Source organism: Schistocerca serialis, chromosome 2, assembly GCF_023864345.2.
Source record: "Schistocerca serialis cubense isolate TAMUIC-IGC-003099 chromosome 2, iqSchSeri2.2, whole genome shotgun sequence".
Lineage (NCBI taxonomy): Eukaryota > Metazoa > Arthropoda > Insecta > Orthoptera > Acrididae > Schistocerca > Schistocerca serialis.
Genome location: NC_064639.1, coordinates 849,257,175 through 849,272,857, shown reverse-complemented (window position 1 = coordinate 849,272,857; position 15,683 = coordinate 849,257,175). Strand labels below are relative to the sequence as shown.

Sequence of the window (15,683 nt, the reverse complement as noted above, 5' to 3'; positions counted from 1 at the left end):
AGTGGACGTCTAGCAAATATTTTTCTTAATCATATTGAAATTAAAATATTTGAAATAATAGTAGGATCCAAACAATACCATATAATATATTGGTATCGTTATGTAAATGACATGATATGCCTTATAGATGAAACACCTAGTCGCATCCAACAATTCCTTAGTGATACGAAAAACGTCCACCCAAAAGTAAAATTCACCTTAGAAACAGAAAACAACAAATTTTTAAATTTCCTTGACCTCACAATATACAAATACAACAACCAACACCAATTCTCCTTATTCAGAAGAGTAACCACCAGCAGCACAGCCATTCAAAAACCTCCCAATCATCTGATTACACACAAACTAGCTGGTTTCCGATATATGCTACACAGACTGAATAAAACTCCACTCACTGAAAGCAACTATAACAATGAATTAGAAACAGACAAATAGCTGTAGAGAATGGATATGACACAAACACTATAGATAAACTGAACCACAAAATTAAAACAAAATTAAAAAAGGCACCCAACACACAAAAGCCTTCTCACCGACTTAGAAACACACAGAACACAAACGAGCACACATGAAGAAGAAACACCCGCAACAACAAACAAGTGGTTCAATCTCACCTACAACATTAAAGCAGACCACAGACACACTTAAAAAACAAGGGCTAAAAATAGCCTACAGGACAGACAACTCAACACAGAGGAAACTAAGGACAGCCAACACAAGCACAGACAAACACAACACCTCTAGTATTTACCAACTAACATGCCAGGACTGCAAATGAGTTTATATAGGACAGACAAGCAGAAACTCAAATACCAGATACACAGAACACAGAAGGGCATTAAAAAGTAACAGCTGTCATTCCACATTTGCTGCACACCTTATGGACAATAACCATAGCCCAACAGACATCAACACTGATTTGAAAATTCGTAAATGCAGCAACAGCCCCCCATAAAAACTTATAATTGAAGAAAATTATCAAATACAAAAAGCCATCGTTGAAGAAGAGCAAGTAATAAATGAATACACAGCTCTCTGCAAAGGAACTCTTTTTCTCTGCCCTCAAAGAATTATTGGATAATACCAACCTATAGAGCTCCCACCATCCCCCTCACACACACACACACACACACACACACACACACATAAAACTAAAAATAAATGAATATATAGAATTCTAATAATAATGATAAATCCTCAAACCTACTATCTCTCTAGCCATAACAGTTTAGAAATCGTAATTTTTGCGTAAATATTTTGCCTACATTAAGTTGTATATAGTTGCAGGCGACAAACTATAAAGAAAAACAGAAACTGTAAAAACGTAATACAGCAAGAAAACCACACCATGTGGTAAGAAGGTATGAAGACACAATTTTATGTGCTCTTCAAAAATCTGTAATTACGATTTAGAAACTAATATTTATAAGTATTTAAACAGTAAAGAACATTTCTTCTGTTTAGCAGCCATAATAAAAAAAACACTGATGATGCTGCAACTGTAGTGATACATGTCTGGGACAAAAAACAAAATTGTGTTTTGCTAAAGGCGGACCACACCCAAAAACATATGTTAATGATTTTATTTTAATTGAGAAAAACAAAAACAAACATAAAATAAACTATGAATTGAAAATAGTTGAAAGATGAACGATGAATTTGCAGTTAACAACTCTATAATCATAAACGCTGCTAAAGGGAACACCGTAATTGTCGTAAATGAACAGTCTACGCGAGGAATGGTCCACGGAAAACTGGTGTATTTGTTACTCATGTACTACCCACCAGCTTCCTCACGAGGTTCATTCGTGTTTGTACTTTGTTAGCTGTGTTGAAAATATGTTTATTATATGTTAGCATCCTGTCTAATATGACACGAATATAGTTTGGGTTATCGTTATATTTCACTAAGCCAAAAGAGACAAATCGTTGGCTGATCTTTGCTGATGCTAGACGATTAGAGAGGTGAAAAAAACGTATTTCTGTTTTAGAATAATTAGGTTTAATTGGCAAGTCTTACAATATTAATAGGGTTTAGTGAGTCTGTCAGGTGTTGTTCTCATTCAGAAATATATTTACTCTCATATGAAACTGCAAGATCACCTGCAAATTGGAGTTTCCGGAAGGTCAAGTTCGGCAGGTTTCCTGTGTACACCGGAGCAAGAACAGAGCCTTCAGGCAAGCCATCATTGAGTACACAGCATCTGCTGTTATTTTCACATTGATATACTTCAAACTGCAGATTGCTCAACATGTTGCTTAAGAGGTTGCCTAGTGTTTTACAATAAATTATTTTCATAAAATTCAATATTAGACCCTCGCGTGCACATCTACAGCTACATCCATACTCCGCAAGCCACCTGACGGTGTGTGGCGGAGGGTACCTTGAGTACCTCAATCGGTTCTCCCTTCTATTCCAGTCTCGTATTGTTCGTGGAAAGAAGGATTGTCGGTATGCTTCTGTATGGGCTCTAATCTCTCTGATTTTATACTCATGGTCTCTTCACGAGATATACGTAGGAGGGAGCAATATACTGCTTGACTCTTCGGTGAAGGTATGTTCTCGAAACTTTAACAAAAGCCCGTACCGAGCTACTGAGCGTCTCTCCTGCAGAGTCTTCCACTGGAGTTTATCTATCATCTCCGTAAAGCTTTCGCGATTACTAAATGATCCTGTAACGAAGCGCGCTGCTCTCCGTTGGATCTTCTCTATCTCTTCTATCAACCCTATCTGGTACGGATCCCACACTGCTGAGCAGTATTCAAGCAGTGGGCGAACAAGCGTACTGTAACCTTCTTCCTTTGTTTTCGGATTGCATTTCCTTAGGATTCTTCCAATGAATCTCAGTCTGGCATCTGCTTTACCGACGATCAACACTAACGTAAGTTGCCAGTAGGTCAACGAAAACTGGTAGCCGGCATCTGCGTGAGTGGTCAATAGAGCACTAGCTCGCAGCAGCTTCTATGACGTCTAAATCCAGGATGAGTGGCCAGTAACTGCATCGACCATGGACGGCCACATAGATTACCTCTTCCAATAGCACAAAACCGACGAACACGGGGCATTCTGCATACAAAAAGAGCCGTTAATGTTGTTAATTGCTGCTGTCACTACTCTTTAATTGTTTTGAGTCCCAAGATGTTTGCATGCATCTTTGCTCACTGATGATTTTCGCTGAGTAACTTGAGGCAGTCGTTGGAGACTATGTGATACGATCCACAGTAATGGAATTGCAGAGACTGTGACATACCACTCGACAGAAAAGACTTGCGACGTAGTGAGCCCACTTCTCCAGCCGCTCTTCCGGCCCTCACGATATGGAGAGTGACACTTCTGCTTGCACTACAAGGCAGCACTCTCACTTTTCACCAGAGTTGATAGCATGACTCTGCACTCCAAACTCTGTGAATATTTGTAGTACATATATCGCCAGATGCAATTGTGCTCAGAGACGGAAATGGAATAACTGAATTGCAGTTAACATTCCATCCAAGTCAAGGGTTCTCTGACGCAGTGGATTGTGTTTTAGTAGCTTCATTTCATTAAAGATCTTGATTAATAACTCAGTTGCATGTTTTCATGTATATTATTTTCTGATAGCCTTCACACAGCACAACTCTTTGATTTCATCTTCGGTTATTCACCTTCAGAAATCAGGCGATACACTTCTTCCAAATGTAGGCTTATCAAAGATAGCTCTACCACATAACTTGCGCCCAACTTAGTGCTACCAAAAATAGCTACTACATAATCGGCACCGTAAATGGAGCCTGACAGAGCTTGCTACAGTGCGTTAAATTTCTTTATGTTAAGAGTCAGCTGCTAGCAGTCGAGAACGAGCCACCGATTTTTTTAAAAATTTAGAAGTAACTCTGAGAAGCAAGCAATTTGGAGAAGAGCAAAGAGAAAGTATGTTAATGACATCATCGTTGAGCCGGAAGCAGAATTTAAAGACGTCCAGGGAAAGGTATCAGACAAAAGTTTGTCAAAGACCTAACCAACGATAGTGAAATCGCCGAAGGATGGAATGATTACTTTGACCAGCTTTTTAACTGTACTGAACACGAAGTACGGTTTTTTTCCACAGCTGACCCAGATTAGCCTCTGCCGACATTGGATGGGATCAAAACCAAATGAAATGACTTAGGAAGAATGAGAGCCGAGATGAAGACGGAATACTGGTCGAGATGATCAGGGAAGGAGGCGAGAAACTTACAGAAACACTACACCGGCTGATACAAACAATCTGGACCACTACCAGCAGAATGGAAAATGGTTTTGAACTGTCCAGTCCATAACAAGGGTGACAAATTGAAATGTGACAGCTACTGAGTAGTCACTCTGCTTAATGTATGCTATAAGATCGTGTCCAACAGCCTTCATACAAAGGATTGTCCGCAGCTCGTGATCGTGCGATAGCGTTCTCGCTTCCCGCGCCCGGGTTCCCGGGTACGATTCCCGGCGGGGTCAGGGATTTTCTCTGCCTCGTGATGACTGGATGTTGTGTGATGTCATTAGGTTAGTTAGGTTTAAGTAGTTCTAAGTTCTAGGGGACTGATGACCATAGATGTTAAGTCCCATAGTGCTCAGAGCCATTTGATCCATTTTGAACAAAGGATTCAAAGCTTTTTAGCATCATTAACTGGTGAATATAAGAAAAGTATTCGATCATGGCCGGCCGCGGGTGTCGAACGATTCTAGGCTCCTCAGTCCGGAACCACGCGACTGCTACGGTCGCAGGTTCGAATCCTGCGTCGGGCATGGATGTCCTTAGGTTAGTTAGGTTGAAGTACTTCTAAGTTCTTGGACTGATGACATCCGATGTCAAGTCCCATAGTGCTCAGAGCCATCTGAACCATATTCGATCATGCTGATCAATGGTAAGGTCACGTTTTTGTTCTCCCCCAGCACACTGGAAAAACAAGAGAACACTGCACATTTTTTTTGTTGATTTACGGAAGGCCTATGACAGCATATGTCACAAGAGTGAAGCTAGGTGGCTATGGAATTTTTCGTGTAGTAAAGGCTAATTCTTATTTGGGTTGAAGTTTAATTATTTCTGCCTGTCTTTCAGTTTATCTGGTGGAGTTATTGTTAGATTTATTTGCTTTCGTCAAGTTGATTTAAAGTGTTTAATTCCTTATTCTTCTGTTGCTCACATAAGAATGGTTATTGGTGGATTAATCACTATGAATTGATGGGGTTGTATGGGTTCACTTTCTTTAATAGTCGGTCATAGTTTATGTTCTCCTGGTTTGTTTTGCGTGTCTAATATTATTTATGAACGTTTAGGTAGACGAAGATTATTAATTAACAAAGGTATAATTAATATGATGCCTAGAATTTTGAATGCTATAGAAACTCATCAACCTAGTACAGATCGGCCTAAATGAACCACGCAGTAAGGTGAAGATGGAAAACCGAGCAACAAATTACTCCGAAACTGTGACGGGTCTCAGGCACGGAGATGGTTATACCCTAACCTGTTCAATTCCTGTACAGTTTTATCCTTGAGAGCATCATATGTAAGACATTTAAACAGAACTTCGAAGGGATCCAATTCGAAGGACGAACCTGACATATTTGCCTACTCAGCAGCTCTGAAGAGAAACTGAAACAAATGGCCAGGGCACTGGAGATGGCCGCCAGCAAATTCGGCCTACACATGAACAAAACCAAAACGGTTTACTCGTTACGAATGGTAGCCAAGTTCACGATACTGGACAACTATAACACTGCGGATGGGAGGGATACCGGTCCTGCAAGAGCGTCCGTGAATTTAGATACCTGGCAGCACTTATCATGGAGAGCTTGTGATGCGAAGCAGAGATCAACGCCATAATCCAGCAGAAAATCGATCCTCCTACAGCCTAACACAACAGCTTCGCTCCAGATGTTTCTTTAGACAGTTCAGGATTCGGCTGTATAAGACCTTGATCCATTCCAGGGGACTTTATGGCCGTGAGACGAGGAGTATCCGAAAGCAGGACTTCCATGAACATCTCATATCTGAGAGCTAAGTGCTGCGGAAGATCTCGGGTGCTGGACTCAAAGACGGTTAGATGGAGAATCAGAATCAGCGATGAATTAGATGAACAGTACCGAACTGCCAATACAGCAGCAATCATCAGAAGCAAGCGACCACAGCGATGTGCTATGGCTCGGATGGATGGCGAGGAAGACGACGGGTGGTCATGAAAGCTGCTGGATTTCATCCTCACAGGTGGGAGACCACCGGGAAGACCAAGGAAAAGGTGGAGGGATGGTGTCCGTGGAGATAGGCAACAGTCATTAATTGTTACTGAACGGAGGGCAGATGGCAGAGATTGATAGAAGACGATGAAGAAGGAAACATGTTGCAGCTCGCGATCCGTTGGGCCTGATCGCGTAAAAGTAAAATAAGTAAGAAAATACATTAAGGTGACAAAAGCCATGTGATACCTCCTAATATATTGTCGGACCTCCTCTGCTTGGCATAGTGCAGCGACTCGACATGTCATGGACTGAACAAATCGTTGGAAGTCCCCTGCAGAAATATTGAGCCATGCTGCCTCTATAGCCGCCCATAAATTCGGAAGGGTTTACGGTGCAATATTTTGTGCAGAGTTGAACTCTCACTTATGTCCCATAAAGTTTTGATGGGTTTCATGTCGGGCGATCTGGGTGGTTAAATCATTGACTAGAATTGTCTAGGAAGTTCTTCAAACGAATCGAAAATAGCTGTGTCCTGGTGACATGGCACCTTGCCACCCATAAAAATTTCGTCGTTGTTTGGGATCATGACGTCCATGAGTGGCTGCATACGGTCTCCAAATAGCCGAAAGTAACAATTTCCAGCGAATGATCAGTTCTGTTGGTCCAGACGACCCAATCCATTTCATGTAAACACAGCCCACACTATTACAGAGCAATCACTAGCTTGCAGAGTGTCTTGTTGACATGGCTTCGTGAGGTCTGGGCCGCGCTCGAACTTTGCAGTCAACTCTTACCAACTGAAATCGGGACTCATGTGACCAGGCCAGGATTGTCCAGTCTTCTAAGGCTGAACCGATATGACCACAAGCATGGGTCCATTAACGCCAAATTGGCATTGTCCGAACGGATACATTCTTCATACGCCCCGCATTCATTTCTGCGGTTATTTAACGCAGTGTTGCTTGTCTGGTAGCACTGACAATACTAGGAAAAGCTGCTGCGCTCAGTCGTGAAGTGAAGAACGTCGGCCACTGTGTTGTCCGTGGTGAGAGGTAAGATCTGAAATGTGGTATTCTCGGCTCACCGTTGACACTGTGGCTCACAGAGTACTGAGTTCCCTAACATTTTCCGAAATGGATCCACCAATCCGCGTTCTAAATCTGTTAATTCCCGTTGTGCGGACATAATCACGTCGGAAACCTTTTCACTTGAATGGACTGATCACAAATGACAGCTCCGCCAATACATTGTCCTCGTATACCTTGTGTATACGACACTACCACCATCTGTATGTACACATATCGCTAGGCCATGTCTTTTGTCACCTGAGGGTATTTAACCATTCAGAAGGTTAGGCGGATGTTCCATAAGGTTATGCTTAATTCATGTTTTCCGACTCAATAAAATATTGCTTATGTGGTGGTGCTGTGGTCGTATTGATTGTAAACTTGAGTCGTTTTCTTGATTCACAGTTATTCGGATATTATGCTAGTTTCTATTTTTGGACAAGGTTACTTTTTTACCGGCAGTGTGCTCGGTGCGTGCAGAGTACACTCAAAAGAAGGCAACCTCGCCTGAATCGCTGCTAAACATAGCGAGGCGCACGCATCTCCGTGCCGCCGTGGGCGGGTCTGCACGCGAGGCCCAGAGTGGCAGGCGAGTTCCGCCACAGAAGCGAGTTTGAGAGCGGCGCCGGCCGTGCAGCGCTGAGCTGTGCTGTGCTCTGCAAGCGGCAGCCGCCGGGCCGCGCCGCGCCTCGGGTCGATACGTCCTCCACCCCCGCACGCGCCGCGCCGGCCGTTACGCAAGGCTTCGTGACGTCACGTCCGGCGCCCTGAATGACTGCTGCCGTAGGTGGATCGCTCCGACTGGCCCGAGCGCGACGGTAAACAAAATAACGAAGTATGGAGCAGGCATCGCAAGAGACGTGTAGGCAGTGACCCGATACTGTTCGTTAACGGGCTACAAAATCAATAATCTTAAACGAATTCCTTAACAGTTGAGTGGCCGAGTGCCAGAGGGACGTGTTGTAATATTTGAGGAAAACAACATTTTAAAACTTGCTGGCACATTAAAACTGTGTGCCGCACCAGGAAAGTCAAGATCCCAGAGCCGAGTCCCGGTTCGGCAGAATGCTGTATGTAAATTGAAGGTGCAGGGGCAGGAGGGGGAAGGGAGTGAGAAAGGAAAGGGAAGGAATTATTGATGTCAACTGCACCGGGACTTCATTCAGAATCAGCGGCGAGTGAAAATGTTTGCTGGACCGGAATTCGAACCCGGGATCTCTTGGTTACCAGGCAGTTGCGTTAACCGCTGCTCCATCCGGACACAGTGTTTATCGCACGTGCGCGAATTATCTCGGGTCCCTTCGCCTCTCCACCGACTCATATTCCCATCGACCGGCACCCATTCGTAGTCCCCACCCATGTCCTCTTTGCTTGCTACACTGAAGGGCCAAAGAAACTGGTATAGGCATGCGTATTCATATAAAGAGATATGTACAGGCAGAATACAGCGCTGCGGTCGGCAATGCCTATATAAGACAACAAGCGACTGGCACAGTTGTTAGATCGGTTACTGCAGCTACAATGACAGGTTATCAAGATTTAAGTGAGGTTGAAAGTGGTGCTATGGTCGGCGCACGAGCGATAGGACACAGCATCTCAGAGGCAGGCGATGAAGTGGGGATTTTCCCGTACGACCATTTCACGAGTGTACCATCAATATCAGGAACCCGGTAAAACATCAAACCTCCGACATCGCTACGGCCGGAAAAAGATCCTGCAAGAACGGGACCAACGACGACTCCAGAGAATCCTTCAACGTCACAGAAGTGCAACCCTTCCGCTAATTGGTGGAGAGTTCATTGCTGGGCCGTCAACAAGAGTCAGCGTGCAAAGCATTCAACGAAACATGATCTATATGAGCTTTCGTAGCCTAAAGCCCATTCGTCTACCCTTGATGACTCTGCAGCGGAGTTTGCGCTGATGTGAAACTGCCTGGCAGATTAAAACTGTGTGCCGAACCGAGACCTTTGCCTTTCGCGGACAAATGCTCTACCAACTGAGCTGCCCAAGCACGACTCACGACCAGTTCTCACAGCTTTACTTCCACCGATACCTCGTCTCCTACCATCCAAACTTCACAGAAGTTCTCCTGTGAAACTTGCGGAACTAGCACTCCTGAAAGAAAGGATACTGCGGAGACATGGGTTTGTCATAGCCTGGGGGATGTTTCGAGAATGAAATTTTCACTCTGCAGCGGAGTTTCGCAGGAGAGCCTCTGTGAAGTTTGGAAGGTAGGAGACGAGGTACTGGCACAAGTAAAGCTGTGAGGACGGTTTGTGAGTCGTGCTTGGGTAGCTCAGTCGTAGAACACTTGGCCACGGAAGGCATAAGTCCAGTGTTCGAGTATCGGTCCAGCACGCAGTTGTAATCTACCAAGCAGTTTCCGACATTGGACTGTTGATGACTGGAAACATGTTGCCTAGTCGGACGAGTCTCGTTTCAAATTGTATCGAGAGAGAAAGTCACCAATTCGAACACACTATGCTCTTGGCACTAGCCGTCTTGAGTCTATTAACAGTTTTCCTGCGTATTACCTTGAGCAGAATACAGAACTGTAGCTTGTGTACAAGCATCACGCTTTCCACTTTGCTGTTGCCGTGAGATGACACCCTCCAGTATGTGGTAAACATTCATCACAACCACTCTCCTTTGTCACTTCTATGACTATCTCATGTATGGCGCCCCCTGGTTGCAGGGTGGGGCGGCTACGTGCCAGAATGACGTGAGAGGTGGTGGACGCGAGATGGGAACCCAGGTGTCTCAAAGGAAAGGCAGCTGCTAATGTAACAAGTTCCTTTACTGACGCATCTACGCTGCTTGACACACTCGGTCAGCGGCTGGCTGGCCACTGACTTGGTGATGGGCTGGCTGCCCACATACTCCGCGTTGCTGACACAGTACTACGCTGCGCCGACGGCCTCGTTATGTAAGCCGGCTGCGTGGATCCCGCTCCAGCGGTATACTGAGACGACGCTTCTGCGTCCACTACGACGTCAGGCACCGTCCGGTGGCGTCACAGCGGGAGATGTCCACAGCGCTCAGACGCCTATCCGGCCGCTGGTGTGCAAGGAAAGCGACCCGCTGCCCCTGAGCAGAGCCAGTTTTGCTGATGGTGATGACCTAGAGAGGATGCGGATAGGATGCGGATAGGAGGGGTGAGGGGTCAGCACACCGTTCTCCCGGTCGTACGATGGTATTCTTGACCGAAGCCGCTACTATTCGGTCGAGTAGCTCCTCAATTGGCATCACGAGGCTGAGTACACCTCGAAAAATGGCAACAGCGCATGGTGCCCTGGATGGTCACCCATCCAAGTGCCGACCACGCCCGACAGCGCTTAACTTCGGTGATCTCACGGGAACCGGAGTATCCACTGCGGCAAGGCCTTTGCCTCAATAAATAATGCAACAAATTTTTTTCGTGGACAATTTCGGTTGACGAAATGTGGCATTTGCTGTGGGACATCATGGAATATTCTCGCTTAAGTCCCAAGAGTTTCATGACGTTCTAATAGGCGGCGGTACTATACGTAGCGTTCAAAATGGCATCTTAACGGATGTGCGTTCCAAGCAGAGAAATGTCAACGAGTTTCTTTTGGCGAAAAACCATGGCATCCCACACACCGGAAGCAGCTACTAGGGTAGCAGAGTACGTGTGGCGTGCACACGGGGGTTTTTTAGGTTAGAGGGACCCCCCTTGGGCGAAACGATAAAATACCTGACGGCTTACCAGAGAGGACATTATCATCGTTGATAAAGAACGTCCGTCCTCAGAGACCAAAAACAGGAAAAGTTAACGTAATATTGGTAAACTGCAGGAGTATCCAGGGCAAGGTTCCTGAATTAGTATCTCTTATTGAAGGAAATAGTGCGCATATAGTATTAGGAACGGAAAGTTGGTTAAAACCGGAAGTGAACAGTAACGAAATCCTAGACACAGAATGGAATATATACCGCAAGGATAGGATAAACGCCAATGGTGGAGGAGTATTTATAGCAGTAAAGAATTCAATAATATCCAGTGAAGTTATTAGCGAATGCGAATGTGAAATAATCTGGGTTAAGTTAAGTATCAAAGGTGGGTCAGATATGATAGTCGGATGCTTCTATAGACCACCTGCATCAGCAACCGTAGTAGTTGAGCGCCTCAGAGAGAACCTGCAGAACGTCGTGAAGAAGTTTCGTGATCATACTATTGTAATAGGGGGAGACTTCAATCTACCAGGTATAGAATGGGATAGTCACACAATCAGAACTGGAGCCAGGGACAGAGACTCTTGTGACATTGTCCTGACTGCCTTGTCCGAGAATTACTTCGAGCAGATAGTTAGAGAACCAACTCGTGAAGCTAACGTTTTAGACCTCATAGCAACAAATAGACCGGAACTTTTCGACTCCGTGAATGTAGAAGAGGGTATCAGTGATCATAAGTCAGTGGTTGCATCAATGACTACAAGTGTAATAAGAAATGCCAAGAAAGGAAGGAAAATATATTTGCTTAACAAGAGTGATAGGGCACAAATCGCAGAATATCTGAGTGACCACCATCAAACGTTCATTTCTGAGGAAGAGGATGTGGAACAAAAATGGAAAAAATTCAGAAACATCGTCCAGTACGCCTTAGATAAGTTCGTACCGACTAAGGTCCAAAGCGAGGGGAAAGATCCACCGTGGTATAACAATCATGTACGAAAGGTACTACGGAAACAAAGAAAGCTTCATCATAGGTTTAAGAGCGGTCGAATCATAGCTGATAAGGAAAAGCTGAACGAAGCGAAAAAGAGCGTAAAGAGAGCAATGAGAGAAGCATTCAACGAATTCGAACATAAAACATTGGCAAACAATCTAAACAAGAACCCTAAAAAGTTTTGGTCATATGTAAAATCGGTAAGCGGATCTAAATCCCCTATTCAGTCACTCGTTGAACACGATGGCACCGAAACAGAGGACGACCGAAGAAAGGCAGAAATACTGAATTCAGTGTTCCGAAACTGTTTCACTGCGGAAAATCGTAACACGGTCCCTGACTTCAGCCGTCGCACGGACGCCAAAATGGAAAATATTGAAATAAACGATATCGGAATTGAAAAACAACTGCTATCACTTAGTAGCGGAAAAGCATCCGGACCAGATGAGATACCCTTAAGATTCTACAGTGATTATGCTAAAGAACTTGCCCCCTTTCTATCAGCAATTTATCGTAGATCGCTGGAAGAACGTAAAGTACCTAGCGACTGGAAGAAAGCGCAGGTCGTTCCCATTTTCAAGAAGGGTCATAAATCAGATGCGAATAATTATAGGCCTATTTCGCTTACGTCAATCTGTTGTAGAATAATGGAACATGTTTTGTGTTCTCGTATTATGACGTTCTTAGATAATACAAATCTCCTTCATCATAACCAACATGGATTCCGCAAACAGAGATCATGTGAAACTCAGCTCGCCCTATTTGCCCAAGAAATTCACAGTGCCGTAGACACTGGCGAGCAGATTGATGCCGTATTCCTGGACTTCAGGAAGGCATTTGATACGGTTCCGCACTTACGTTTAGTGAAAAAAATACGAGCTTACGGAATATCGGACCAGGTTTGTGATTGGAGTCAGGATTTCCTAGTAGAAAGAACACAACATGTCATTCTTAACGGTTCAAAATCTGCAGATGTAGAGGTAATTTCGGGAGTACCGCAGGGAAGCGTGATAGGACCTTTATTGTTTACAATATACATAAATGACTTAGTTGACAACATCGGTAGCTCCGTGAGGCTATTTGCAGATGACACGGTTGTCTACAAGAAAGTAGCAACATCAGAAGACTCGTACGTACTCCAGGAGGACCTGCAGAGGATTAATGCATGGTGCGACAGCTGGCAGCTTTCCCTAAACGTAGATAAATGTAATATAATGCGCATACATAGGGGCAGAAATCCATTCCAGTACGATTATGCCATAGGTGGTAAATCATTGGAAGCGGTAACGACCGTAAAATACTTAGGAGTTACTATCCGGAGCGATCTGAAGTGGAATGATCACATAAAACAAATAGTGGGAAAAGCAGGCGCCAGGTTGAGATTCATAGGAAGAATTCTAAGAAAATGTGACTCATCGACGAAAGAAGTAGCTTACAAAACGCTTGTTCGTCCGATTCTTGAGTATTGCTCATCAGTATGGGACCCTTACCAGGTTGGATTAATAGAAGAGATAGACATGATCCAGCGAAAAGCAGCGCGATTCGTCATGGGGACATTTAGTCAGCGCGAGAGCGTTACGGAGATGCTGAACAAGCTCCAGTGGCGGACACTTCAAGAAAGGCGTTACGCAATACGGAGAGGTTTATTATCGAAATTACGAGAGAGCACATTCCGGGAAGAGATGGGCAACATATTACTACCGCCCACATATATCTCGCGTAATGATCACAACGAGAAGATCCGAGAAATTAGAGCAAATACGGAGACTTACAAGCAGTCGTTCTTCCCACGCACAATTCGTGAATGGAACAGGGAAGGGGGGATCAGATAGTGGTACAATAAGTACCCTCCGCCACACACCGTAAGGTGGCTGGCGGAGTATAGATGTAGATGTAGATAGTCATAGGCGCTTGTTGAATGTCTACGGAGACATGGCAGTGAACAAAATCACGGTGAGTCGTTGGACGGGGCGTTTGTCACCATCGCAGCAAGGTCACGCAAACGTGTCCGATCTCCAGCGTGCCGTCCAGCCGCACACAGCTGAGACTCCTCCAGCTCTGGAACATGTGGACAGTTTCATTCGAGATGATGGACGGATCACAATCAAACACCTCGCTGCACAACTGGACGTCTCTGTTGGTAGTGCTAACACACTGGTCCACCAATTCGGGTAGCCAAAGACGTGTGCACGCTGGGTTCCTCGCCGCCTAACAGAATATCATAAAGAGCAACGAAGGACCATCTGTGCGGAATTGCTTGCGCGTTACGAGGCTCATCGTGACAATTATTTGTCGAACATCGTACCAGACATTGAAACATGGTTTCATCTCTTCGAAATGGAAAGATAACGGCAATACATGGGGTGGAGCCACACCACCTCTCCTCCAAAGAAAAACTTCAAATCCTCACCTTCATCCGCTAAATTCATGGAAACGGTCTTCTGGGACTCTTAAGGGGTTATTCTACACTACTAGCCATTAAAAGTGCTACACCAATAAGAAATGCAGATGGTAAACGGGTATTGATTGTACAAATATATTAGACCTATACTAGAAATGACATGTGATTACATTTTCACGCGATTTGGGTGCATAGATCCTGAGAAATCAGTACCCAGAACAATCACCTCTGGCTGCAATAACGACCTTGATACGCCTGGGCATTGAGTCAAAAAGAGCTTCGATGGCGTGTACAGGTACAGCTGCCCATGCAGCTTCAACACGATACCACACTTCATCAAGAGTAGTGACTGGCGTTGTTGGTGAGAGATCTGGAGAATGCGCTGGCCAGCAGAAAGGCCCGTATAGGGTCTGCAACATGCGGTCGTGCATTATCCTGCTGAAACGTAGGGTTTCGCAGGGATCGAATGAAGCGTAGAGCCACGGGTCGTAACACATCTGAAATGTAACGTCCACTGTTCAAAGTGCCGTCAGTGCGAACAAGAGGTGACCGAGACGTGTAACCAATGGCACCTCATACCATCACGTTGGGTGATACGCCAGTATGGCGATGACGAATACACGCTTCCAATGTGCGTTCACCGCGATGTCGCCAAACACGGATGCGACCATCATGATGCTGTAAACGGAACCTGGATTCATCCGAGAAAATGACTTTTTGCCATTCGTTCCCCCAGGTTCGTCGTTGAGTACACCATCGCAGGCGCTCCTGTCGGTGATGCAGCGTCAAGGGTAACCGCAGCCACGGTCTCCGAGTTCATAGTCCATGCTGCTGCAAACGTCGTCGAACTGTTCGTGCAGATGGTTGTTGTCTTGCAAACGTCCCCATCTGATGACTCAGGGATCGAGACGTGGCTGCACGATCCGTTACAGCCATGCGGATAAGATGCCTGTCATCTCGACTGCTAGTGATAGGAGGCCGTTGGGATCCAGCACAGCGTTCCGTATTACGCTCCTGAACCCACCGATTCCATATTCTGCTAACAGTCTTTGGATCTCGACCAACGCGAGGAGCAATGTCGCTATACGATAAACATCAATCGCGATAGGCTACAATCCGACCTTTTTTAAAGTCGGAAACGTGATGGTACGCATTTCTCCTCCTTACACGAGGCACCACAACAACGTTTCACCAGGCAACGCCGGTCAACAGCTGTTTGTGAATGAGAAATCGGTTGGAAACATTCCTCATGTCAGCACGTTGTAGGTGTTGCGATCGGCGCCAACCTTGTGTGAATCCTCTGAAAAGCTAATAATTTGCATATCACAGCATCTT

The 15,683-nt window shown here is 45.1% G+C and overlaps 1 pseudogene; it reads right to left on the bottom strand.

Annotated features, from left to right (window-relative positions):
• Positions 1 to 10,535: 10,535 nt before the first annotated feature.
• On the bottom strand, positions 10,536 to 10,653 carry LOC126458817 (5S ribosomal RNA; annotated as a pseudogene).
• Positions 10,654 to 15,683: the final 5,030 nt, after the last annotated feature.